At 38.2% G+C, this 26447-nt stretch overlaps 1 protein-coding gene across 1 annotated transcript in view; it reads left to right on the top strand.

The window, feature by feature from the left end:
* The first annotated feature begins 9057 nt into the window (after positions 1–9057).
* The window catches only part of LOC144970738 (uncharacterized), a 227970-nt gene continuing 210580 nt past the window's right edge, over positions 9058–26447 (top strand). Inside the window, exon 1 of the mRNA XM_078910705.1 lies at positions 9058–9334. The gene's annotated coding sequence lies outside the window, so the exon portion shown is untranslated. The remainder of the gene's footprint in view (positions 9335–26447) is intronic.

Genomic DNA, 26447 nt, shown 5'->3' with positions numbered 1-26447 from the left:
CATATGAAAAGCTCTAGCCAGAATGAAGAATAAAAAGTACCGATTTTCTTTGTTTAGAACCACGATGGCCGCCGTTGCTGGGCGACGTGACATCAGACTATTGATCCAATTATGCCGTGCTCTGGAAAAACCCTGTACGCTTTTTTGTAAAATTTGGCCAGAAAACTCGTCCTTCAAATATCGATCGATTTAAATGACCCGCATCTTGGCAAAAAAAATAATTTGTAAATGGGTTTTTCCAGAGAACGGCAATGATCTTGAACTCCTGTGTCTGGAGTTTCGATACGAGTTCGCAACACGTCGGTACCGCTGTGCGACCTTGGAAGATCTCGTCGGGAACGAGAAGGCGTTCGGGATTTCAAAATCAGTTCAAGAATACTTATATCATTGATCTCACCCATGTTATATCTCATCAAGATTTATTCTTTATTACCCGAGGCGTATAATCTACACACACAGTCACACACACACAAAACTCACACACACATACGAACAAACATACACACGCTCTCTTTATTCCCCCTCCCCCCCCCCCCTCTCTTTCTCTCGTTTCCATCAATTTCCAGACTGATATAGATTTTGTATGGCGCAATATCCATTAAACGTGCTTAACTTGCTTAGCAAGAAGTTTCAAGCCAGCAGCAGTACTTAACATGTTAAGGACGAAACATGGCGTCTGAAAGACGATTTGATTAATTATTGTTTGTTTTTTTTTTCCTACTGGGACAATGCTGCTACTGTCAGCTACTCATATTACAACCGAATACGATGAAAAACAAAATGAGAGCAAATCACCTTTTACATGGACTCAACTTTGCGACGCCCAGGTCGGGACACAAACCTGGGTTCTATCGGTCCAAGGAAAGGCGATTGTCATACCACAAAAAAAAAACAGAAAGCCGCACAATTTGTCTTGCCGTTTAATTAGTATGATGTAGATGCTATGCGTTGAGGCAATATACCCACCAAATCCTCTCGCCAGACGAATCGTACTAATACAGAACTATGTGTAATTTTAACGTTTATATGTCTATGAGAGGGACTTGAGTGAATTTTATCACTCAACTGACGGTCTAAAAACAAGACAAAAGGGCTTAGTGACGTCATCGTCAATAATAATAATAATAATAATAATAATAATAATAATGATAATAATAATAATAATAATAATAATAACAATAATAATAATAACAATAACAATAACAATAACAATAATAATAATAATAATAAATAATAATAATAATAATAATAATAATAATAATAATAATATATGGTTTATATATATATATATATATATATATATATATATATATATATATATATATATATATATATATATATATATATATCGCCTTACCCCGTATCTTCATTCATTCTATTGATTTGAATCAATCATCGACCACAAGGTCGAGTCGAGTACGCCAAGGACAAGCAAGATCCGAAAAACGGTATTACGTTGGAATGGTTTAGATACTAAGAATTATATATTTTAAAAAAAAAAATTAATGAACATTTATATAGAGCATTTCCTTGCTCAATGCGATTCACAGTGTTTTATTTATTCTCCCCAGCATGTCATATTGAGTCATATTTACATTTCACACTGTATAAGTCGTCTGTTTGGTAGGCGAGCTTTTTGTACTAACACTGTTGCAATATCTATCACTGCCGATAGCCAGGTACTCATTCACACAAAAATCGATAAGGGCAAGCTGTATGTTAAATGCCTTACCCAAGGACACAACATCGGGACCAGAATTTTTCACGATTATTGTCACCCATGCATTCACTGACCACGCTTAACATCGCCTGACTTGTCTGAAAAGACGAGCCACCAGTACAAAACAAACACTCTGTAAAATCGATATGTAAAAACGTTAGGGCCAGTTCTTTGTAGGTTAAATTCCCTTGGTCAGAGCAAAGTGGAACGCGGCCTGTGAAGGGTTAATGACTTGTATTCCATTACAATATATTGAATAAGACAAATGGTTTACCCAGGGTTGCAACAGGATATGAAGTGAATAGAAAAGTGCCAGAAGACAATAGAGAATAAAAAATTTTTCGCGGCGGTGGTGGGGTTCGAACCTGCGACCTTATTGGTACGACAACTCCGCCTGGCAGGTGAGAGCGTGGCTCTACCGTGTGAGCTATCCACGAACACAAAAATATTCGTTTCAAACCCAAAGTCATTACTAGATCCCTCTCTCACCCACTTCTTGAGACCGCCGATTCGTTCGTACACCACCATCGCGAATAATTTTGACCAGCAGTTAAGCTTAATAGCCAATATTCTCAACACAAACATATAACATAGAAACGATTGAGACATTGAGTATGCTCCGGTGTATGGGGTGAATTTTTAATTCAGAAAAGTGAGTGGAGCAGGCACTTATGTTGGTAACAACAGGATATGAAGTGAATAGAAAAGTGCCAGAAGACAATAGAGAATAAAAATTTTTTACCCAGGGTTGATAGATTAGGTAGTCCCTGTGTTGTAATCAGGTCTACCAGAAGGTCAAGTGCGTGGCCATTATTGGTCACACAGAGAATCGCTTTAAATCATTCATTTTTCTTTTTTTCCAAAAATGTTTAATAAAGAGAAAAAAAAAAAGTATTTTTGGCCCCCCGAGATTAGTCAATTTTTTTCTTTATCCAAACCAATGAGATTTTCAAAGGGATTAGAGTTTTAGTAGTTTTTGGCCCTGTGAGGTTCTATTTGGCCACTTTTGTAGTTGAAATGGCCACGAGAAACTCTGCGCATCTGGTTGCCCTAGTTGTAATGATGGACTGGATAAATCTAACCTATTTAACCATTCAACTGCCTTACCCTGGGAAAACTCGTATTTAAAAATTTGGCCAGAAAACTCGTCGTTCAAATATAGATCGATTTAAATGACCTTCATCTTGGCCCAAAAAAATTTTTAATCCAAAAAACTCTCAAACCTGGAACTTCGTGAAATCATGGGTTTTGATTTTTTTTTTTTTTTTAACAAAATGAGGGTCATTTAAATCGAACGATATTTGAAGGACGAGTTTGATGACCAAATCTTCAAATGCGAATTTTTCCAGGGTCCAGCAGTTAACTGTTTACGTGAGAGGAATGAAATATCATGTGCTTGAACTTATGGCACCGATCTGTATCTGTACGGTATGTCGTCTTGTCACAAAGTCAAGCTATGTTGAGCGCAGTCAGTGTCAGAATGGGTTATGACAATGATCGCAAAACTCTGGCTGTCCTATAGTTAGATTCATCACTCACTTTAGCCCCCATTCCGAATCAGTACTTGTTTACAATCAGTAATGGATATTGTAGTCTTAATGATTAAAAGAGCGTTCAATTCGTGAGTCGTACTTTATGATCTCAAAATTAGATGTTAAAGCAAAATTACCCCCTCTCCCATGAAACGACACCCCCCCCCCCCCCAAAAAAAAAAACAACAAAAAAAAAAAAAAAAAAAAAAAAAAACCAAAACAAAAAACAAACAGACCCCAAGACAAAAAACAAGCCAAACCCCCCCCCCCCCCCCCCAAAAAAAAAAAAAAAAAAAAATAACACCCACCCTCCACAATACAGGACAAATAAGTTCACCACACCCCTCCACAGAAAAAAAAAACAAAAATAAAAAAACAGAACAAAAACAAAAAATTAGGGGACAACCCCCCCCCCCCCCTCCCAAAAAAATAAAAAAAAAATAAAATCCAAAAAAGAAACAACAAAAAACAAACAAAAGACAAAGAACCAAAAAGCAAAATTAAAAAAAAACAAAACAGAACCAAGCAAAAATATCAAACAATACAATCAAACACCGCCCCCCCCCCCCCCAACCTCCCCCCCCCCCCTCCCTCCCCAAACAAACAAGAAAAAAAAAAACTAAAATACAACAAACACAAACACCCGTGGTCAGTTCATTGTATCAACCTTGCCTCCTGGCCGGGCCTTATCTACATAGAACGAAATTACAACCAGCCGTTATCGGACAATCACATACAAAATACCGCTTGTTCTTTCTTCTCGAATCCTTATCGCAAAAACGGAGGTACTCAGATATTAAGAAGAAACTAAGCAGAGTTTTCTATATATGACATAACGTTATTTCAACGTGCTCTATGTCTGATACATGAATGCAAGACATCATTCTCAGTTAAATTTTGACTTAATTTAGAATAAAAGATATTTCTCATTGTCACCAACAATGATAATAATGATGCAAGAAAAAAATGAGTTGTCTTTTTGTTGTTGTGTGTTCTTAATTGGGATGACAGTTTGTTACTATTATGAAAGAAAAGAATATTTTAAGTTTATGTTTACTCATTTTGTTCCGTATAATTCCAAGTGATGCCAACAGACGTATACTTACTTACAGGTCTGATAACCCAAATTTATATGGGCTCATTGTTGTAATGGAAATATTCTCTCAAATTAACACAAACTATTCTCCATCACAAAAATGTTAAATCAGGCCCGGGATTGCGTTCCTCTATCAGACCTGCTTATGACATAACGTGCAAGTCGCTGCCAACCCATAATATAAGTATAACAGAAGTAAACAATCTATAAAATCAATGTTTTCACCCGCCCCCCCCCCCCCCCCCCCAGTTTAAAAAATAATCAGAATTTTTTTTTCCTCCAAAATTATCAATAAACAACTTTTTTCTTCGCTAGATAGATGGAGTTTTATTTTACATTCAAGAAATAGGTTTAACTCGAAAATTAAAATAATGAGACATTCATAACTGTTTGGCTTTAATATGAAATCCAATAGAAATATTACCTGCGCATTTAAACATTTATTAAAAAAAAAAAACAACAAATTTGCACCGTATTAAAGGAAGTAAAAACAAACAAACCAAAAGCAAACAAAAACAAAACACATAAAAAAAAACAAGTGAAAAACAAAAACACAAAAACAAACAAACAAACAAAAGAACTGAAATTGGCAGCCTTGTACGATACTGCCTCATTTGAGCACTGTTGTCCACTAGGATCAGTCATGCTTGATATCATCATACTCAAGTGCTGTCCAACTGTCCAGTTTTGTTCCTGGTCATTGACCTACGATCAACTGACTGACCAGTGCTTTCCTATTATATTATATACTCTGTGGGCCCAGTTAGTCGATCAAGCTAACGTAATCATTCGTGCTGTCTTATTACAGGCAAATGCATTCCGTGGTGTAACTCTTGAAATTAAGGGGGAACATGTATGACACCGCTTAATTGGTAATTCAGATAATGTGGTAGTTTTATGTTCGTACACTTTAATTACATAAATCTTAACAGAATTTCTTAACGAGGCTAAACTCCCAAAATATTATTCAGACTTGTTTAAATATTTTTATAATGAGTAATGTTTTCTGTGGCTCAGAGGCTCAGCAGTGCGGTGTCTATTCTTGTCACAAAAGTCAAACCTTGTTGAGCGTTGACAGTGGCTAGATGGATAATAGTGGTCATGGGAAATTCTGGTCTCGAAGTTATGGCACTAAACACACATTACCTCACTTGACACCGGTGTGAATGGTTACCTGACCATAGGCAATGACAATGTAATAGTACACAAAGAACGCCTAACAGAGATGACCGGTGCTGTATGAAATGGACATTTAGTTCCATAATATGACCTGCCGGAGGGGGGGGGGGTGGAATGTAACACTGTGAAGCGTACTAAGGATGATAATTCCGTGAAAATGTGCTATATAAATGTTCATATCCATTTTATTTTATTTAGGATATAACACTGATGACATATTTCAATGGACATAACAAAATATGAGTTAAATACTAATATGTCTGTAAGAGGACAACGTCCATCTTAGGATTTGTCAACTAATGGTACAACCGACTTGCTGCTATCACGTTTCTGAGCTATATTGGGATCCCTAAAGATGAACGACTGACTATCAGTCGAGAATCATAGTTTAGTTATTTTTTATTATCTTGGACATGCACAACAATAGTAGTGCTCAGCCTATTGTGTCGGTTCGTCTATTTGGAAAAGGAGGAGGAGGAGGAGAGGAAGAGGAGGAGGAGGAGGAGGAGGAGGAGGAGGAGGAGGAGGAGGAGGAGGAGAAGGAGGAGTTGAAGGAGGAGGAGGAAGAGAAGAAGTAGATGAAAAAGAAGAAGTAGAAGAAGAAGGAGAAGAAGAAGAAGTGGGCAGTGTGGCTCAGCTGTAAGGTTTTTGCTTCGAACCCAAAACGATAACCCGACTCGTTGTGAGGCCTTGAGCAAGTCACCTCGCCATAGCTCACTTTGTGGCGCTCTACTGCGGCTGACGCCTGTGTTATTCCAGACTTCCCTTGGAATAGACCTCTAAAGACACATTTCTCATTGGGGATAAATAAAGGCAATTTTATTTATTTTTAAGAAGAAGAACAAGAAGAAGAAGAAGGATGATGATGATGGTGATGATGATGATGATGATGATGATGATGATGATGATGATGATGATGATGATGATGATGATATTCATAAGACTCTGAAGAATAAGAAGCTGAAGACAATGACATTTTTAGTTTGAGTCCCACTGTGTCGTACTCTGGAAAACCACGTACGTATCTAAAATTTTGGTCAGAAAACTCAACCTTCAAACATAGATCAATTATAATAACTCATATCTTGGTAACAACAAAACCCTCTCGGACGTTCTATTTTTTTTAGATATGAGAATATTGTGATATAATTCGATATTTAACCGAAATCGGTAACGTGTTTACCTATAGCGAAGGTTTACTTACTAACCTGAAATCGCACATTCTTTGGTGTGTTTATATATTTTTTTTTGTCTTATTATGTTGCTAAGTATTCAGTTTTGTAATCCTACACGTTTTCTTTTCAAGTATAGATAGAACGAAGATGACGTCACTCAGTCTTTGTTATTGTTTTTCGCCATCCGCGTTTATGAGTAATTCTCACTCAACTGTATTAAGCAGACTATCAACGTTCAAGGTTACACATAATTTTTTTGTGTTGGTCCTTCATACTACCGGATGGCAATGTTGTGAGCTTCTTAGCCAAGCGCATACTATCTATAGATAGAATGCGCTTGGCCAAGGAGTTCACAACATTGCCATCCGGAAGTATAACGGACCAACACACAAACTCTGTGTAACCATGAACTTTTATAGTCTGGTTAATACAGTTTAGTGAGAACAACTCACAAACGCGGATGGCAAAAACAATAACAAAGGACTGATGACGTCATCTGCATACGATCTATAGATGGTTCGAAGTTGATGTCACTCATGTCTTTGTTATTGTTTATTGCCACCCATGTTTATGAGTAATTCTCACTGAACTGTATTAACCTGACAAAAAACGATCATGGTTACTCAAAGTTTTGTGTGTTGGCCCGTTATACTTCCGGATGGCAATGTTGTGAACTTCTTAGCCAAGTGCATACTATAGAACAAAATAGATTCCTAAGGTAGTTAAATTATATTTTCCCATTTTGCCGAATTTCCGACATGACATCTAATTTACTTAAGTAGTTGAAATAACAGTTACATTCCATGTCGGAAAACCGTTGATAATTATAGGTATGCAGTACACTGTCAACGACCACCCTGCCGAACTCTGTCAAAAGACGTATTTAACATTTTGGCCAGGAAACTCGTCCTTCAAATATCGATCTATTAAATGACCCTCATCTTGTCAAAAACTATCAAACCTGGTACTTCGCTCGAAGTCCCAGGTTTGATAGTTTTTGTCAAGATGAGGGTCATTTTAATAGATCGATATAATATGAAGGACGAGTTTTCTGGCCAAAATCTTAAATACGAAATTATTTTGTCATAGTACGTTTTAACTAACGTTGTGTCCAAGAAGAGGAAATGACACACAAGGTGTGAAACATAACCGTGATAACCACCGATGTGTGATTGTGTGCCCAATAAACCTTAGAGTAAATAAAGAATGACGTGAGGACAGGGGAGACCTCTCTAGTGTTTTTGAGTATCGTTTTGACTGCGCAATTATGTAAGATTACCAAAGGCTTGTCATGGCGTGCGTCGTAGGAGGTAGCGCACTCGCCTTTGGATTGAGAAGCTCGGATTCAAATCTCTTCGGATAGATATTTTTTTCCTATTGATTTACAATTCTGCCGTACCCTGGAAAAAACCCATATTTGAAAATTTGGCCAGAAAACTCGTCCTTCAAATATCGATCGATTTAAATGACCCTCATCTTGGCAAAAACTATAAAACCTGGGACTTCGCTTGAAGGACCCATTTTCTGGCCAAAATTTTAAATATTCGGTTTTTCCAGAGTATGGCAGCTTTGTCCTGCGTGCTGTGGTCTTTAGCCAGTTAACTGTTGTACTCTGGAAAGACACGCATTAAAAAAAAATTGGTCCGAAAACTCGTCCTTCAAATTATAGCGATCGAATAAAACGACCTTCAGCTTGGCAAAAACTCTCAAACTCAGGGCCTCGCGATTCTAGAATAAATGATTTAAACTTTTAGACTTGTAAATAAGTACACGGGAGTGGGGTGGGGGGGGGGGGGGATAGGGGGGGAAATACACGGTGTAAAAGGTTTGCGGAACGTCTCTCGAAACGTCCCCATATTTCCGACCATTACTTGTGCTGTAATATTTTGTTTTGAGTAAAAACACGAGTAAAGCCTCGGAGTCATTAGGCCTGTGAGGTCTTAGTTTATCCATTGGCAATTGCATGCCACCCGTTGGATAGGACGCTAGTCAATTGCAAAGTACTTTCCATCAGATCTGACAGACCCAGTTACCCAATTACTAATGGGTGGAAAGAGGGGTGAGAAAAAAATCACGTCATCACCAAGGATCGAAAACGATCCCTTGGGTTAAATGCGAGTGCTCTACAAACCGAGCTATCAGGACCTCCCCTCCCCTCCAATTATTTTTTATAGTAACATAATCATATTTCTTTCATCTGTCATAAGGATTGGCAACAAGGCTGTGGGATTTGATAGAAAACAAAAATTACAGGGATTGAGTGGGCTTTCTGATCACCGAGTTTTGGCAAGCAAGCAAGCAAGGACTGTGGACTGTGCTATTATTTCTGGTGGACGTAGTTGCCCATTCTTGCATGTGACTTTGTTGTTGGCACACACAACACTCCACACTACTTGACTGGGGAGTTACAACTAGTCATTGTTTTTGGTGTGCCATGCGTGTTTTAATGTGTGTTGGTTCGTGTGTTGTTATTGATTCATGGGATTAACACATTTCTTTGCATACCATAGATTTTAAAAAAAGTTTATGAAGATGAATAATAATAATATTAATAATGATGACGGTATGGTATTCTATTTAAACACTTTCTCGAAACAACTGGATATTTGATACCATGACATTATAACGAATGGTGAGTAGATTTAAGTATTACTTGCACCTTGTACACATTATTTACAGCCCCTTTTTGATTGAAAACTTATCAGTCTAGAATCGTCTGAAGTTATAAATAGATTCATGTGACGTCACAGTGCTATTCGTGTTATTTTTTTCCTCCGTTAACATTCGATTTGGCTGTTTTTTCGCAAGTCCTTTGCACTGGCTTCGCTTTGTTATTCAATTTTACCTAGTATTTAATGTCTATTTTCTATTATTTGTTATTTAAATAATTTTACAATTATTATTATATTATTTATATCAATATTAAAAAATGGGACATGGCGACGTGTACATATAAGGAGGTCTGACAAATTTTGAGATTTCCTTTACAACAATGAGCCCACAAAGACTTGGGTTATCAGACCTGCAAATTGCACGTCGGGCATGGGGGTTCGGTAGGGGGGGGGGGGGGGGCTTTTTTCTTTTTTTCTTTCCAATGGGACTTTTGCAATTCACTGCTGTGGAAAGACTCCCTTCGATTGTTCATCCTGCTAAGTTGATCGGAATTCGGATGCCCTCACTTTCCTTTAAAATACTAGGCAATTAACCTACCTTAACTGATTTTGTTAGTTACATATTATTATTACAAACTTAAGATATTATTTTTTGAAAGCCAGGGCTGGCGGTGATATGACATGATCTCATTATGTGACTTCCGCTCAAATCAGTGTAATGTCATTTGCAGGTCTGATAAATTGTTTTGGGCTATTTGTTGTGATGGAAATACGCTCAAGCCAACGGGTACTCATTTGCAGGTCTGATTATCCAAATTGCTATGGTCTATTTGTTGTAATGGAAATACTCTCAGACCAACGTATACTCATTTACAGGTCTAATAATCCGCATTGTTAAGGGCTTATCATTAATTGTTGTCACAGGCAAACGCAAAATATCATCCATTACAAAAATATTAAGTCAAGCCAAAAATTGCGTTTGAATATCAGACCTGCATATATGTACTAGTCGGTTGGGGTGATTTATTTGCTAAAAATTGATTTTTAAAAATTATACGATGAGACTTGCGTTTAGTTGACGTATTCAATCGAAGGCAAAGTATATAAAGGACCCTTTCCAGAACAACACCGCCAACTATGATCATAAGTCAACAACGTATTATATGTGTATGTATTTTGAGTCACTGAATCCGAAAGTCTCATTATTTTGGGGTGCAAGTTTCTAAATTATTATTTGTTGGTATATGATTGTTTATTTTTTATTTGGGGGAGGGGGGGGGGCGAACTACCCAGATAGCTCCGGCGCAGTAATGTCTTTCCGCCGTAGACTGACGAGTCTTATTTCAATAAGCTGGTCAAGTAAACATAATATTTCAAAAGTTTACTTCAAGAGCTTAAGTGGTTTAGGAGGGAGAGAGAGGAGGAGGGAGAGGGGGAGGGGGAAAAGTGGGTTCAGAGGGGTCTCTCCCCTAAAAAGGAAAAGGAAAGAAAAATAAGAGATGGGCTATGGAGGAACCTATGCCCTGCTGCGTGTCATGCAAACAAAATGGCGGATCTCCAATGTAAACAAAATTAACCAAAAAGACCAAAAAAAAAAAAAGAAAAAAAAAACCGAGGGGAGAGTGGCGCAGTTGGTTTGGGGGGGGGGGGGGGGGAATCTCCCCCGAACTTTTAAGATTTGAGAGGTGATTTGTTTAGAGCATCATCCCTAATATAAATCAAAACAAACAAACGTACAAACAAACAAAAACCAACAATACTATAAATCCATCATGTCACAATAGTTCTTGTTAAATAAAGGACGTCAGAAGTATTTGGTGCAAGCTTGATATTATCATCAGAGGACTTAAGAGTCATCTGATATTATCAATCCGCGTTACTATTTATAGTAAGGTCATAACACAGATCATTGGGGTCATGGCGATAAGAATTGTTGTGATCTAGACGATATCTCTGGTATCTTAATGCATTGGCAGGTTAAATGATATATCGATGATATCAATTTTATGTAAATGTTGCTGCTCGAAACTCGAAGAAATAAATAACAAAGTGAAATTGAATGTAAGTTTCAATTTAATTACGAAAACAGATAGAATGGACGTTTCGGGTTTCCCCTTTATCAACAAACAGGATGAATGAAACATTACAGATGAATGAGATAATGTGGTAGTGGCGTTGTTAAGATGAATCTTTATACAAATTTGTCTAATTTGTCAATTTGATTTGCATTCTTTAAATTCTTTAATAATTTTAAATTTCAAATTTAAACCTAAAATTACATTTTCTGACATTGTCTTCATACATTTCATAATTTTATTATAAGAATAGATAAAGTAGAAGATAGCGTCTTATATGAAAGTATAATATAAACAGTTGAGAGGACGTAGAAACGAAACGGTGTCTACAATCTCTAGGCAAGGCATTCTGATCGGTTTTTTTTTATACTGGTAATATATTGTACATTTAGTATAGATAGTGTGCCTTGGCTAAGAAGCTCAAAACATTGCCATCCGGAAGTATAACGGACCAACAGACAAACCTGTGTGTATCCATGAACGTTTATAGTCAGGTTAATACTGTTCAGTGAGCATTACTAATAAACGCGGATGGCAAAAAATAATAACAAAGACCTGAGTGACGTCATCTTCGAACTATCTATAAAGATCTGTTGGCAGTAGCCTAAATTTCCACGCAAATATTGCAGATTATCTACTAGACCCGGGTCTAGTAGTTTTTTTAAAAGAAAGAAAATATTAATGACCCCCCTCCCCCCCCCCCCCCCCCCCCCAAAAAAAAAAAAAAACCCCAAAAAACAAAACAAAAACAAACAAAACAAAACAAAACAAAAAAACAAACCCAACAACAACACAGATCAAACTGTCGGCTTTGAGCTAGAAAACGTAAGGCACCAAAAGGGTCAAATGTCACGATATTATTTTCTTTCTTCACGTTCATTTCTTACTCTTTTAACTTTACAACCCTATTAGTACACGGTGCCTTGCACATAAAAACCCCTGAGAACTATCTACTCCAAAAAAAAAAAAAATTTAAAAAATGGCCTTGACTTAATGTTACCCTACACGAGTCGATGGCCATGATGTAATTTTATTTATGTCGTAACGTCATTTATTGTGACCATTCGTGTCAAAACAGTACGGCGCCGATGTGACTTACATGCTTAACATTGAATTTTAAAATGAGCTTTTATATAGCGCAACATCTACCAAACCTGCTCAAAGCGCTTTACAAGGGGCCCCGAGCCAACATCAACATTTAACATGTATGAGAAGACATGACACCTATTAGGCGAAGTCCCATTTTTTTGTCTGACAGAGACTACACTGTTAGCGGTCTGGTACTCATTTTACACCTGAGTACGGTAAAATAATGTGAGTAAAAAGCCTTTTCCTAGAAACTCAATAAATATGCACCACACAGATCGAGACTCGAACCCTTGACCTTCCGATCTGAAGGCGAGTGTCAAACCACAAGACCACTTGCCGCACAAACAAAAAGGATCAGAGTGTTATATATGGAAAATGATAGTATAAGTACGCAATCCCGTATATTATACAAACAATTTTTGTAAGTGATAAAATTTAAAATCTCACATGTTCTCTGTTTACTTCGGCTATGTGTTCTAGTGGTTTGACACTCGCTTTCGGATCGGAAGGTCCTGGGTTTGAGCCTCGCTCGGCGCATAGTTGAGTCATTGAAAAAGGCTCTTTACTCACATTCTCTCACCGTACTCAGGTTAAAATGAGTACTTGACCGTTAACAGCGTTGTCTCTGTCCGAAAAATGTTAATATCGCTTAACAGGCGTCATGTCTCGTTCTACATGTTGCGTGTTGCTGTTGGTCAGGGACCCCTTGTAAAGCGCTTTAAGCACGTTTGGTGGATATTACGCTACATTAAAGCTCAAGTTTAAGATAAAAATTCGGCTTTAAAATCACTTTCTGACATTAGGTACACCTCAGTTGATGCTCTGCACTTAATTAGATTACTCACAACATATAACGTACCACCTCACAAAACTGTGTGTACCCGGAAACGTTTATAGTCTGATTGATACAATTTAGTGAGACCGCCGACACATAAAATGGCTGTCTAAAAACTGTAAGTAACGTTGATTTCATTCCCTCTATATTATGATTCTTGTTTGAGGCGATGGGTCACGTTTACTTTTTTTTTTTGCGCGCTCTCTCTCTCTCTCTCTCTCTCTCTCTCTCTCTCTCTCTCTCTCTCTCTCTCTCTCTCTCTCTCTCTCAATGTTTTCTTTTCTATCTCAGTTTCGATCCACGGCCCCGTTCTCGAAGGCCACCGGAATTACCGTAAAATATTCATTTTTCACACCCAGACACGTAACATCTTTTATAATATTATAGGAAGGGCTATAAATCACAACGGATTTTCCCGGTCAATGAATAAAAAATGTTTGACAGATCGACACCGTAACCTATTGGGTTTTGTCGGCCGGGTTGGCAAAATTATGGATATTGGAAATTATTTTATTATCAATAACGCTGTTTAGGTTGTCAGCCTTGTCGATGATTTCTTTTATAGATGGGACGGAATTGACATCACTCAGCTCTTTGTTAATGTTTTAAGGCCAGACATTTTTATGAGTATTTCTCACTAATTCTATCAATCAGACTAAAACCGTTTAAGGTTACGAAAAGTTTTGTGTGTTGGTATGTATTTTTTGGCTGGCGGATGTTGTGACTTTTTTTAGATAATGCATAGCACCACTTCCTGTTATCATTATTGTTGCTCTTGTTGATATTATTATTGCCAATCTTGTTATTATTGTTGTTGTTGTTGCTAGATTGAGTTAAATCGAACAGCATCTGTAAAAGAAGGTTAAGAGGGGGCTCAACCTCATGATACTAAGGTCAAAAGAAGCCATATCCACTTAATGTGCTTCAAGCACTTTACAAGGGGTCCCTAACCAACAACATTAAACATGTAGAACGAGACATGACGCCTGTTAGGCGATAATACAATTTTTTTCCCGACAGAGACAACGCTGTTAACGACCAGGTACTCATTTTACACCTGATTACACCGATGTTGTCCCTGCCATTGCTTCTTTTGTTGTACTTATCTTATCAGGTCTTATTTAACCAGTTAACTGCCGAACTATGAAAAAATCATGTTTTTGAAAATTTGGCCAGAAAACTTGTCCTTCACATATCGATCTATTTAAATGACTCTCATCTTGGCAAAAACTCTCAAACCTGGGACTTCAGCCATTTCCCGTGTCGATATTTTTTTGACCCACTGTCTCGAAATAATATTATGCCGGAATGAATCGGGCCTCTAAAAGTGAATCAAGAGATATAAAGATAAGAAATACGAACTTCGAGTTGGTTGCAATGTAAGTAGTAGTAGTAGTAGTAGTAGTAGTAGTAGTAGTAGTAGTAGTAGTAGTAGTAGTATAAGTAGCAGCAGTAGTAGTAGTAGTAGTAGTAGTAGTAGTAGTAGTAGTAGTAGTAGTAGTAGTAGTAGTAGTAGTAGTAGTGGAGTAGTAGTAGTAGTAGTATAGTAGCGGTAGTAGTAGTGAGTAGTAGTAGTTAGTAGTATAGTAGTAGTAATAGTAGTATTAGTAGTAGTAGTAGTAGTAGTAGTAGTAGTAGTAGTAGTAGTAGTTAGTAGTAGTAGTAGTAGTAGTAGTAGTAGTAGTAGTAGTATTGTAGTAGTAGTAGTAGTAAGATATAGAGCTCGCAGTCTGAATGACGCTTGGTTAGAATTGTGTGATTCAGCCACAGCGTTTTAAAAACTTCTATGAGTATAGCTGCTCTTTCCATCCATGTTGTCAATTGTTTCCATTGGTCTCAGTCCTAGGCCAGCGTTTTGAGGCTGTCAAGCTCTTGTTGTGACTTTAGCACGGAGGGCACCGCAGTTTTTCTTAGTTCTTCAGGGATTAATTCGGCCTCATCTGAATCCAGAAATTTTGATATGTAGAGAGAACCTGGTTGAGGATAGTTCCTATTGATGTTGGTGATCTTCCTACATATTTGTTGCCATGTAGGAAATATTCTGTCATTGCTGTTTCGGCTGGGATGTTATCTTCTCGAAATAAGATGTGACCAAACAGCCTCCATCGCTGTTCTTTTATTATTGTACTCAGGCGTTGGACAATGGTTTTTTTTCATAGAGATCAGAATTTGTAATTGTCTCTGGCCAATAGATTCCGATTACGCGACACAATTAATTGCGGTGGTAAGTATCAAGATTTCTAAGTTCTTTTTTGTGAGGCCCCAGGTTCCACAATTATGTGTCAATATCGGAATAATCAGTGCCTCGTAAATCTGTATTTGTTTATTCTCACCGATTATGTTATTTCTATTCCATACATTTTGGAGTTGGTTGATTGCATTGATTGCCTGCTACTTTCGTTTTCTGATGTTTTCATTTTCATTGATCAAATTGCCTAGTTTACGTATACTTTTCCATTCATTTAAATTTCTGTTGGTTTTTGTATATTCTGTTTTGGATTGATACACTTTTAGATTCCATGCTTCTAGAGTAGTTTATATTATTGGCGTGTATATTTTCGCTTGATACTCTGATTCAACTATATGTCCGCAACATCTGCCTATCTATATCAATTCACGTGTGATCTTTTTTTTTATTGATGGTAGTTTTGGTTTTGGTTCTTTCATGACCGATTCGAGGTATATCGTGAATAAAATTGGACTCAAGCTGTCTCCTTGAGGGGATCCAACTGAGGTTGATATTGTTAATCCTCTGCCGGATTCAAATAGTAATGTAGTATTTGATAATAGATATCTTATGAGCTTCACGTGATATTTGTTCAAGAATGAGTTAAGGATTGATAATAACTTGGTCCTATATACGGTGTCGAATGCTGAACTCATATCTATTCCAAGTATGGTAAATTCTTCCTTATAAAGTAAGGGATTATCTTTTTTATCCACGATAGCGAATAGAAATTATCCCCAAGTTTTATATTTATGGCCATGCATTCAATTTCAAGTATCTGGCTTACCTCGACATAATACCGCTTTGAAACGGAAGGTCACATTTGAAGGATAAGTTGTTTGGCCACATTTTTAAATACATAGTTTTCCAGTGTACGGCAGTTAACTGGTTAATTTTAAGGTCAGTATAGTTTCTTGGGGAAAATATGCCTTATATAACGTGTCTAATTTCAAGTACTGTCGTAAGCGTAATTTGATCACTTTAATGATTTGTAAGATGTAATACTATTAGATTGAAATGGTTCGGACACTTTAAGAGACGAGAGAGGTAGAACGTGTGAAGGAAAATATTGGATATTCAATTAGCGGGAAAGAGGAAAAAGGGACGCCCAAAGACTAGATGGTTGGATAGGGTAAAGGACGATATGACAGAACTGGGCCTGGAGAAGGATGGTGCTATGAACCGAGATGCATGGAGATGCGGCATTCATTATGGCAACCCATAAAAATCCGGGATAAGCTGAAAGAAGAAAAAGAAGAAATGAAAGGTTTTGGGATAAATCATTACTTAGGAAGTAGGATGGTATGTAAAATGCTTAATCACCTTACACTGTGTCGATACTTTTATTTTCTTGATACTACTTGGAGAATTCGCGATATTTGTGGGAAATAAAGGCTATTAAGAACAGGCACTCATCTATTTTTAATTACATACTACTGTATTGTCGAAATTAAAGTAGATGGAGACAAATCTTTGAGCCATCGACGTTAGGTGCGCGCAAATGAATCTGGCTACAGGATGCCTAGATGACGAATTTTTTAAGACTCGGCAGTAATTCTGTGCTCGTTGCCAAACAATTTACATGAACAATTTTTACTTCCAGCCCTATTTTTAGAATTGTTTTAGAATTATAATTTTTTTTTTTTGGTTATCAATGCTTGTTGGTTTATTGTTGTTGTTTCTGTCGTCATTGCAGAAATCTGTGATCCGAAATCCGAGCGAGCGTTGATAACCAAGGGGCGTGAACTCTTTCATAACAATCGCCAGCCCCATCCATCTCCCGTGGCTGGAGATCAATACAACCGCCTGGTTTCATCCCCTATCTGCTAAATTATAGCCAGCGATTTGCCCAGTTCCCAACCCTTTCCGCGCCCGTAGATTTGAACTTAAACAAGATGGAATACGAGTACTCGAGCATGTTGAGAGTAAATAATGCACGAAATGAGCATTAAAAAGATTTAACATTTAGATAGTGCAATATCTACTAAACGTACTCCAAGACCCCTAGCGCTTTCCAAGGGCCTACGGCAACACACAATATCGCCTTACAAGCGTCATGTCGCGTAATACAAATATTATTTAACCTATTTTTCGACAGACACAACGCTGTTAGCGACCAGGTACTCATTTTTACACATGAGTGCGGTGTAAGAATTTGGGCAAAGAGCCTTTCAGAAGTATTCAATTTGTTAACAGAAAACTAATATTTTGTATTTATGTTCAATTTAAGACTAAGATATTTCTTGGTGACTCCTTACTGAATCCTCTTGGTTCGTGTTAGGACATACTATTTCTATTTCGCTCTTCCTGCCTCGGGTCAATGACACAGGCCTGCTTCTCTCAACTTTCTATCCACCGATCGTCTCCATGTTTCCTTTGGTCTTCAAACATGTTCCTCCATGTCCTGTAGCTTCCAAGTTAGAACCTGCCTGGTTACACTTGATCGATCCTTCATGAGAGCGTTGCCATCCGTTCAAATGTCATTTCCTCTTTGCCACATCCTCTCTTGTTGAGGCCCTGGTTGACTGTCTTCTACAATTCATTGTTTGTGACTTTGTGAACCACTTTATTTGATCTTCAAGATTGACAATTAGTCATTTTATTTTTGCTAGTTTTTGCCACCCTTTGTTTTCCTGGCATGAGAGTTCTTAGTTTGAGCCTACCTTTTTTTACACATTGACGGCTCCTTCCTGAGAGTGTGTTCCCATCCAACGTCACTTCATCCTTTACACATCCACTCTTGTCGAGCTTTCCTACACAGATTTTGGCAGTCTATTTATTTGATCTTCAAGATAGAACGTTGCCATTTATTGTTAACAAAGGCTTGAATTATATTTTTGATCGTTTTTGTCACTCTCGAGCGTTAAGAGCTTCATTTAGGGACTGACAGTTTATGAATTAAAAAAACAAAAAACAACAAAAAAAAAACTTCAGCTTTTATATCACAAAACGAGCTCAAATCGCTTTACAAGGAGTCCCTTGCCAACAGCAACACTTTACCCTTTACATGACGCCTGTTAGGCAATATTACAATTTTATCGGACAGAAACAACGCTGTTAACGGCCAAGTATTCATTGAACACCTGAGTAAGGTGAGAAAATGTGAGTAAAGAGTCTTTTCCAAGGAGTCAACTATGCGCCGAACGAGGCTTGAACACAGGACCTCACCATCCGAAAGCGAGTGTCATACCACTTGACCACATAATGAATAATAGCGTTAAACAGTTAACTGTTAACTCAAGAAAGACACATAGTATTTTCTTTAATGACCAGAAAAATCTTCCTTCAAATATCGATCCTTAAACGATGCTCATCTTGGCAAAAACTCTCAAACCTGGGACCTCGCGTCTTTTTAGATTACTGCAGTCAACTGGTGAAGACAAAGCACTTTTATTATGATATAATGCATGAAATAACGCCCGTTTGCAATCTATCGTGTTAAATCTTTGGTGTAGGTCGATAGACGTTTATCTCTAGTGTGATAACCAAATACTCAATGAGGTCATTTTAGACATGATAAAGCATCATACTATGTAACCCACCTATTCAAACTGGTAGTCTGTCAGGCTGATCTACATAAAAAAATGTGTCCTTCAGAATCATCAGGCCCATGGAGCCGGAGTTTATCCCGGTTTCTATAGCGTGAAACAGACGATAACAATTGCTTGCTACCCCTTCGATAAGATGTAAGTCTACCGCAAATTACTTTCTGCCAGGTCTAAGAGACCCAGCTACCCATTCACGGCTGGGTAGATAGGGGGGTCAGTAAAAAAAAAATCTCGACTGCACCCTGGATCCATCTTGGTCCCTTTGCGTGTGAATCAAGTGCTCTACAAACTGAGCTCTTGGGACCTCCTGATCTTATATGATGACAGTTTATATCAATGTTTGAATTGTAATCACCCCCCCCCCACCCCCCCCCCCCCAAATAAAAATTATAATTTTTTCTTGGGGGATGAAGCAGGTACCGAAAAGGGAATTTAAAGTATCTACTGCCTTCAATAAAGTGTTCTTGTATAAATTTAATCCAAGTCTCATACATCTGACAACAGGTTTAATATTTACCATGTGGTTCACCGCGACACAATGCCAGGTTAAGACTCTGGGTCACTATCCAGTCTGGCGAAAAGTCTTTTTGATTTAATGTAATCTTTTGGGAATGATGAATGTGGATTCATACAAATGGGGAAATGGAGAAAAAGAGAATTAAAAACAAACAACAAATCAAGAAAAAAATCCTAAACAAACAAACAAAAATAGAAAAGAAAAGAAAACAAAATAAAATAATAAACACCAAACAGAAACACGCAATTAAACAAAAATAATGAATTCTAATAGGGTTGTTGTTCTATTGAATTGTCGGTTCTTAACTTTTAACACTGCAAGGGGTATTTATACTTATTTGCATTTCTGGTAACCCAAATCGTTTTGTGCTCATGCTGTAATGAAAATACTCTTAAAACCAAAGCAAAATATTGTCCATTTCAACTTATAATGTTAAATCAAGGCCATGCTTGTTTTCGGTTATCAGACCTTCTAATGTGTACACGTCGCTTCAATTGAATGGACTACGCGTAAGTCATGCCTCTTAAAAGCCTTCCTGAAATTTCTCACAGTGGAACGACCCACTCATAATAATTTCTTATATATTTTTAAGTATGCGCTCTTACCAGTATATCCCAGTATATCGCACACCACATGAGGATGTGTCCATAGAAGTACATCTAAGTTTGAATTTTATATAGCGCAATAGGCTTCAACAGTCGTGACGTCACTTCCCTCGTAATGACGCATAGTAACTTAGTAACTGGTTCTAAACTATCGGAACAATGGTGAACGTCCTTCTGAAATACTTCTCCGACGAGCATAACAGTTTATCCAGAGGAGAAAAATATTATAAATTTGATCATATTTTGACTTTTATACATTCTGATCACATTATGACATGTGAAAAAGTTTTAGCCAGCATGAAGAACAAAAAGTAGCGATTTTCTTTGTTTAGAACCAAGCTGCTCGTTGCTGGGCGGACGTGACATCAGACTATTGAATCCTATTACAATTGATAGGATACAAACAGCAACTTAAATCGATATGACACGTGCTGCTATGTAGTCTTGTGGTGTGACACTCGCTTTCGGATCGGAAGATCCAAGGTTTGAGTCTCGCTCGGTTCATATTGAATCCTTGCATGTGAAAAGGCTCTTTACTCACATTCTGTTACCGTACTCGGGTTTATAATGAGTAGCCTACCTTGCCGTTAACAGCGTTGTCTCTGTCATAAAAAAATTGTAATACCGCATAACAGAAGTCATGTCTGGTTCTAAATGTCACGTGTTGCTGTTGGTCAGGGACCATAATTTGTAAACGCGCTGCGGCCATCATTGGTTCTAAACAAAGAAAATCGGTACTTTTTTCTTCATGCTGGCTAGAACTTTTCATATGTCTTGTGATCAGAATGTGTAAAAGTCAAAACATGATCAGATTTATCGTGTTTTTTCCCCTCTAGATACACTTTTATGCTTGTCGGAGAAATATTTCATAAGGGCGTCCGGCATTGTTCCATAGTTTAGAGCCAGTTACTAAGTTACCATGCGTCATTACGAGGGAAGTGACGTTACGACTGTTGAAGCGTATTCCCTTATTCTCCACGACCAAGTTCTTTCTTACTTGACTCCAGACCGATAATAATATTTGAGTTTCATTTCATTCGGGAAGATCTGTCATTGTGGTGTCTGCGCTGTCAAAGTTGTAGGAATGAGGGGAGGGGGTGGGGAGGGGGGGGGGGGGCGTGTGTTTGTACGTGTTGGGTTGGGGTGGGGGTGGGGGTGGGGGGGGGGGGGGGGGGGAGTGGGGTGGGGGTGGTAACGTAGTGGTATTCAGCGCAAAAACCAATGAGTACACAATGCAAGTCTGATAACTGACAACCGCCTGGTTTCATCCTCTATCTGCTAAATTATAGCCAGCGATTTGCCCAGTTCCCAACCCTTTCCGCGCCCGTAGATTTGGACTTAAACAAGATGGAATACTCGAGCATTTGAGCATGTTGAGAATAAATAATGCACAAAATGAGCATTAAAAAGATTTAACATTTATATAGTGCAATATCCACTAAACGTACTACAAGACCCCAAGCGCTTTCCAAGGGCCTACGGCAACACACAATATCGCCTTACAAGCGTCATGTCCCGTAATACAAATATTATTTAATTTATTTTTCGGCAAACACAAAGCCGTTAGAGACCAGGTACTCATTTTTACACATGAGTGCGGTGTAAGAATTTGGGCAAAGTGCCTTTCACAAGTACTCAATTTGTTTACAGAAAACTAATATTTTGTATTTATGTTCAATTTAAGACTAAGATATTTCTTGGTAACTCCTTACTGAATCCTTTTGGTTCGTGTTAGGACATACTATTTCTATTTCGCTCCTCCTGCCTCGGGTCAAAGACACAGGCCTGCTTCTCTCAACTTTCTATCCACCGATCGTCTCCATGTTTCCTTTGGTCTTCAAACATGTTCCTCCATGTCCTGTAGCTTCCAAGTTAGAACCTGCCTGGTTACACTTGATCGATCCTTCATGAGAGCATGGCCATCCGTTCAAATGTCATTTCCTCTTTGCCACATCCTCTCTTGTTGAGGCCCTGGTTGACTGTCCTCTACAATTCATTGTTTGTGACTTTGTGAACCAATTTTTTTGATCTTCAAGATTGACAATTAGTCATTTTATTTTTGCTAGTTTTTGCCACCCTTTGTTTTCCTGGCATGAGAGTTCCTAGTTCGAGCCTACCTTTTTTACACTTGACGGCTCCTTCCTGAGAGTGTGCCCCATCCAACGTCACTTCATCCTTTACACATCCACTCTTGTCGAGCTTTCCTACACAGATTTTGGCAGTCTATTTATTTGATCTTCAAGATAGAACGTTGCCAATTATTGTTAACAAAGGCTTGAATTATATTTTTGATCGTTTTTGTCACTCTCGAGCGTTAAGAGCTTCATTTAGGGACTGACATTTTATGAATTAAAAAAACAAAAAAAAAACAAAAAACAAAAAAACTTCAGCTTTTATATCACAAAACGAGCTCAAATCGCTTTACAAGGAGTCCCTTGCCAACAGCAACACTTTACCCTTTACATGACGCCTGTTAGGCAATATTACAATTTTATCGGACAGAAACAACGCTGTTAACGGCCAAGTATTCATTGAACACCTGAGTAAGGTGAGAAAATGTGAGTAAAGAGTCTTTTCCAAGGAGTCAACTATGCGCCGAACGAGGCTTGAACACAGGACCTCACCATCCGAAAGCGAGTGTCATACCACTTGACCACATAATGAATAATAGCGTTAAACAGTTAACTGTTAACTCAAGAAAGACACATAGTATTTTCTTTAATGACCAGAAAAATCTTCCTTCAAATATCGATCCTTTAAACGATGCTCATCTTGGCAAAAACTCTCAAACCTGGGACCTCGCGTCTTTCTAGATTACTGCAGTCAACTGGTTAAGACAAAGCACTTTTATTATGATATAATGCATGAAATAACGCCCGTTTGCAATCTATCGTGTTAAATCTTTGGTGTAGGTCGATAGACGTTTATCTCTAGTGCGATAACCAAATACTCAATGAGGTCATTTTAGACATGATAAAGCATCATAATATGTAACCCACCTATTCAAACTGGTAGTCTGTCAGGCTGATCTACATAAAAAAATGTGTCCTTCAGAGTCATCAGGCCCATGGAACCGGAGTTTATCCCGGTTTCTATAGCGTGAAACAGACGATAACAATTGCTTGCTACCCCTTCGATAAGATGTTAGTCTACCGCAAATTACTTTCTGTCAGGTCTAAGAGACCCAGCTACCCATTCACTGTTGGGTAGACAGGGGGGTCAGTAAAAAGAATCTCGACTGCACCCTGGATCCATCTTGGTCCCTTTGCGTGTGAATCAAGTGCTCTACAAACTGAGCTCTTGGGACCTCCTGATCTTACATGATGACAGTTTATATCAAAGTCTGAATTGTAATCAACCCCCCCCCCCCACCCCCCAAAATAAAAATTATAATTTTTTCTTGGGGGATGAAGCAGGTACCGAAAAGGGAATTTAAAGTATCTACTGTCTTCAATAAAGTGTTCTTGTATAAATTTAATCCAAGTCTCATACATCTGACAACAGGTTTAATATTTACCATGTGGTTCACCGCGACACAATGCCAGGTTAAGACTCTGGGTCACTATTCAGTCTGGCAAAAAGTCTTTTTGATTTAATGTAATATTTTGGGAATAATGAATGTGGATTCATACAAATGGGGAAATGGAGAAAAAGAGAATTAAAAACAAACAACAAATCAAGAACAAAAATCCTAAACAAACAAACAAAAATAGAAAAGAAAAAAAAACAAAAGAAAAAAATAAACACCAAACAGAAACACGCAATTAAACAAAAATAATGAATTCTAATAGGGTTGTTGTTCTATTGAATTGTCGGTTCTTAACTTTTAACACTGCAAGGGGTATGTATACTTATTTGCATTTCTGATAACCCAAATCGTTTTGTGCTCACTGCTGTAATGGAAATACTCTTAAAACCAAAGCAAAATATTGTCCATTTCAACTTCAGAAAAGTGAGTGGAGCAGGCACTTATGTTGGTAACAACAAGATATGAAGTGAGTAGAAAAGTGCCAGAAGACAATAGAGAATAAAAATTTTTTTCGCGGCGGTGGTGGGGTTTGAACCTGCGACCTTATTGGTACGACAACTCCGCCTGGCAGGTGAGAGCGTGGCTCTACCGTGTGAGCTATCCACGAACACTAAAATATTCGTTTCAAACCCAAAGTCATTTCTAGATCCCTCTCTCACCCACTACTTGAGATCGCCGATTCGTTCACCACCATCGCGAAGTAATTTTGACCAGCAGTTAAGCTTAATAGCCAATATTCTCATCACAAACATATAACATAGAAACGATTGAGACATTGAGTATGCTCCGGTGTATGGGGTGAATTTTTAATTCAGAAAAGTGAGTGGAGCAGGCACTTATGTTGGTAACAACAAGATATGAAGTGAGTAGAAAAGTGCCAGAAGACAATAGAGAATAAAAATTTTTTTCGCGGCGGTGGTGGGGTTTGAACCTGCGACCTTATTGGTACGACAACTCCGCCTGGCAGGTGAGAGCGTGGCTCTACCGTGTGAGCTATCCACGAACACTAAAATATTCGTTTCAAACCCAAAGTCATTTCTAGATCCCTCTCTCACCCACTACTTGAGATCGCCGATTCGTTCACCACCATCGCGAAGTAATTTTGACCAGCAGTTAAGCTTAATAGCCAATATTCTCATCACAAACATATAACATAGAAACGATTGAGACATTGAGTATGCTCCGGTGTATGGGGTGAATTTTTAATTCAGAAAAGTGAGTGGAGCAGGCACTTATGTTGGTAACAACAAGATATGAAGTGAGTAGAAAAGTGCCAGAAGACAATAGAGAATAAAAATTTTTTCGCGGCGGTGGTGGGGTTTGAACCTGCGACCTTATTGGTACGACAACTCCGCCTGGCAGGTGAGAGCGTGGCTCTACCGTGTGAGCTATCCACGAACACTAAAATATTCGTTTCAAACCCAAAGTCATTTCTAGATCCCTCTCTCACCCACTACTTGAGATCGCCGATTCGTTCACCACCATCGCGAAGTAATTTTGACCAGCAGTTAAGCTTAATAGCCAATATTCTCATCACAAACATATAACATAGAAACGATTGAGACATTGAGTATGCTCCGGTGTATGGGGTGAATTTTTAATTCAGAAAAGTGAGTGGAGCAGGCACTTATGTTGGTAACAACAAGATATGAAGTGAGTAGAAAAGTGCCAGAAGACAATAGAGAATAAAAAAATTTTTCGCGGCGGTGGTGGGGTTTGAACCTGCGACCTTATTGGTACGACAACTCCGCCTGGCAGGTGAGAGCGTGGCTCTACCGTGTGAGCTATCCACGAACACTAAAATATTCGTTTCAAACCCAAAGTCATTTCTAGATCCCTCTCTCACCCACTACTTGAGATCGCCGATTCGTTCACCACCATCGCGAAGTAATTTTGACCAGCAGTTAAGCTTAATAGCCAATATTCTCATCACAAACATATAACATAGAAACGATTGAGACATTGAGTATGCTCCGGTGTATGGGGTGAATTTTTAATTCAGAAAAGTGAGTGGAGCAGGCACTTATGTTGGTAACAACAAGATATGAAGTGAGTAGAAAAGTGCCAGAAGACAATAGAGAATAAAAATTTTTTTCGCGGCGGTGGTGGGGTTTGAACCTGAAATTTTGAAGTTTGAAATTTTTATTCTCTATTGTCTTCTGGCACTTTTCTACTCACTTCATATCTTGTTGTTACCAACATAAGTGCCTGCTCCACTCACTTTTCTGAATTAAAAATTCACCCCATACACCGGAGCATACTCAATGTCTCAATCGTTTCTATGTTATATGTTTGTGATGAGAATATTGGCTATTAAGCTTAACTGCTGGTCAAAATTACTTCGCGATGGTGGTGAACGAATCGGCGATCTCAAGTAGTGGGTGAGAGAGGGATCTAGAAATGACTTTGGGTTTGAAACGAATATTTTAGTGTTCGTGGATAGCTCACACGGTAGAGCCACGCTCTCACCTGCCAGGCGGAGTTGTCGTACCAATAAGGTCGCAGGTTCAAACCCCACCACCGCCGCGAAAAAATTTTTTATTCTCTATTGTCTTCTGGCACTTTTCTACTCACTTCATATCTTGTTGTTACCAACATAAGTGCCTGCTCCACTCACTTTTCTGAATTAAAAATTCACCCCATACACCGGAGCATACTCAATGTCTCAATCGTTTCTATGTTATATGTTTGTGATGAGAATATTGGCT

The sequence above is a fragment of the Berghia stephanieae genome, chromosome 4 (assembly GCF_034508935.2).
Source record: "Berghia stephanieae isolate SIO BIC M18660-M18661 chromosome 4, UCSD_Bste_1.3, whole genome shotgun sequence".
Classification (NCBI taxonomy): Eukaryota; Metazoa; Mollusca; class Gastropoda; order Nudibranchia; family Aeolidiidae; genus Berghia; species Berghia stephanieae.
This window is presented reverse-complemented; position numbering and strand designations above follow the sequence as displayed.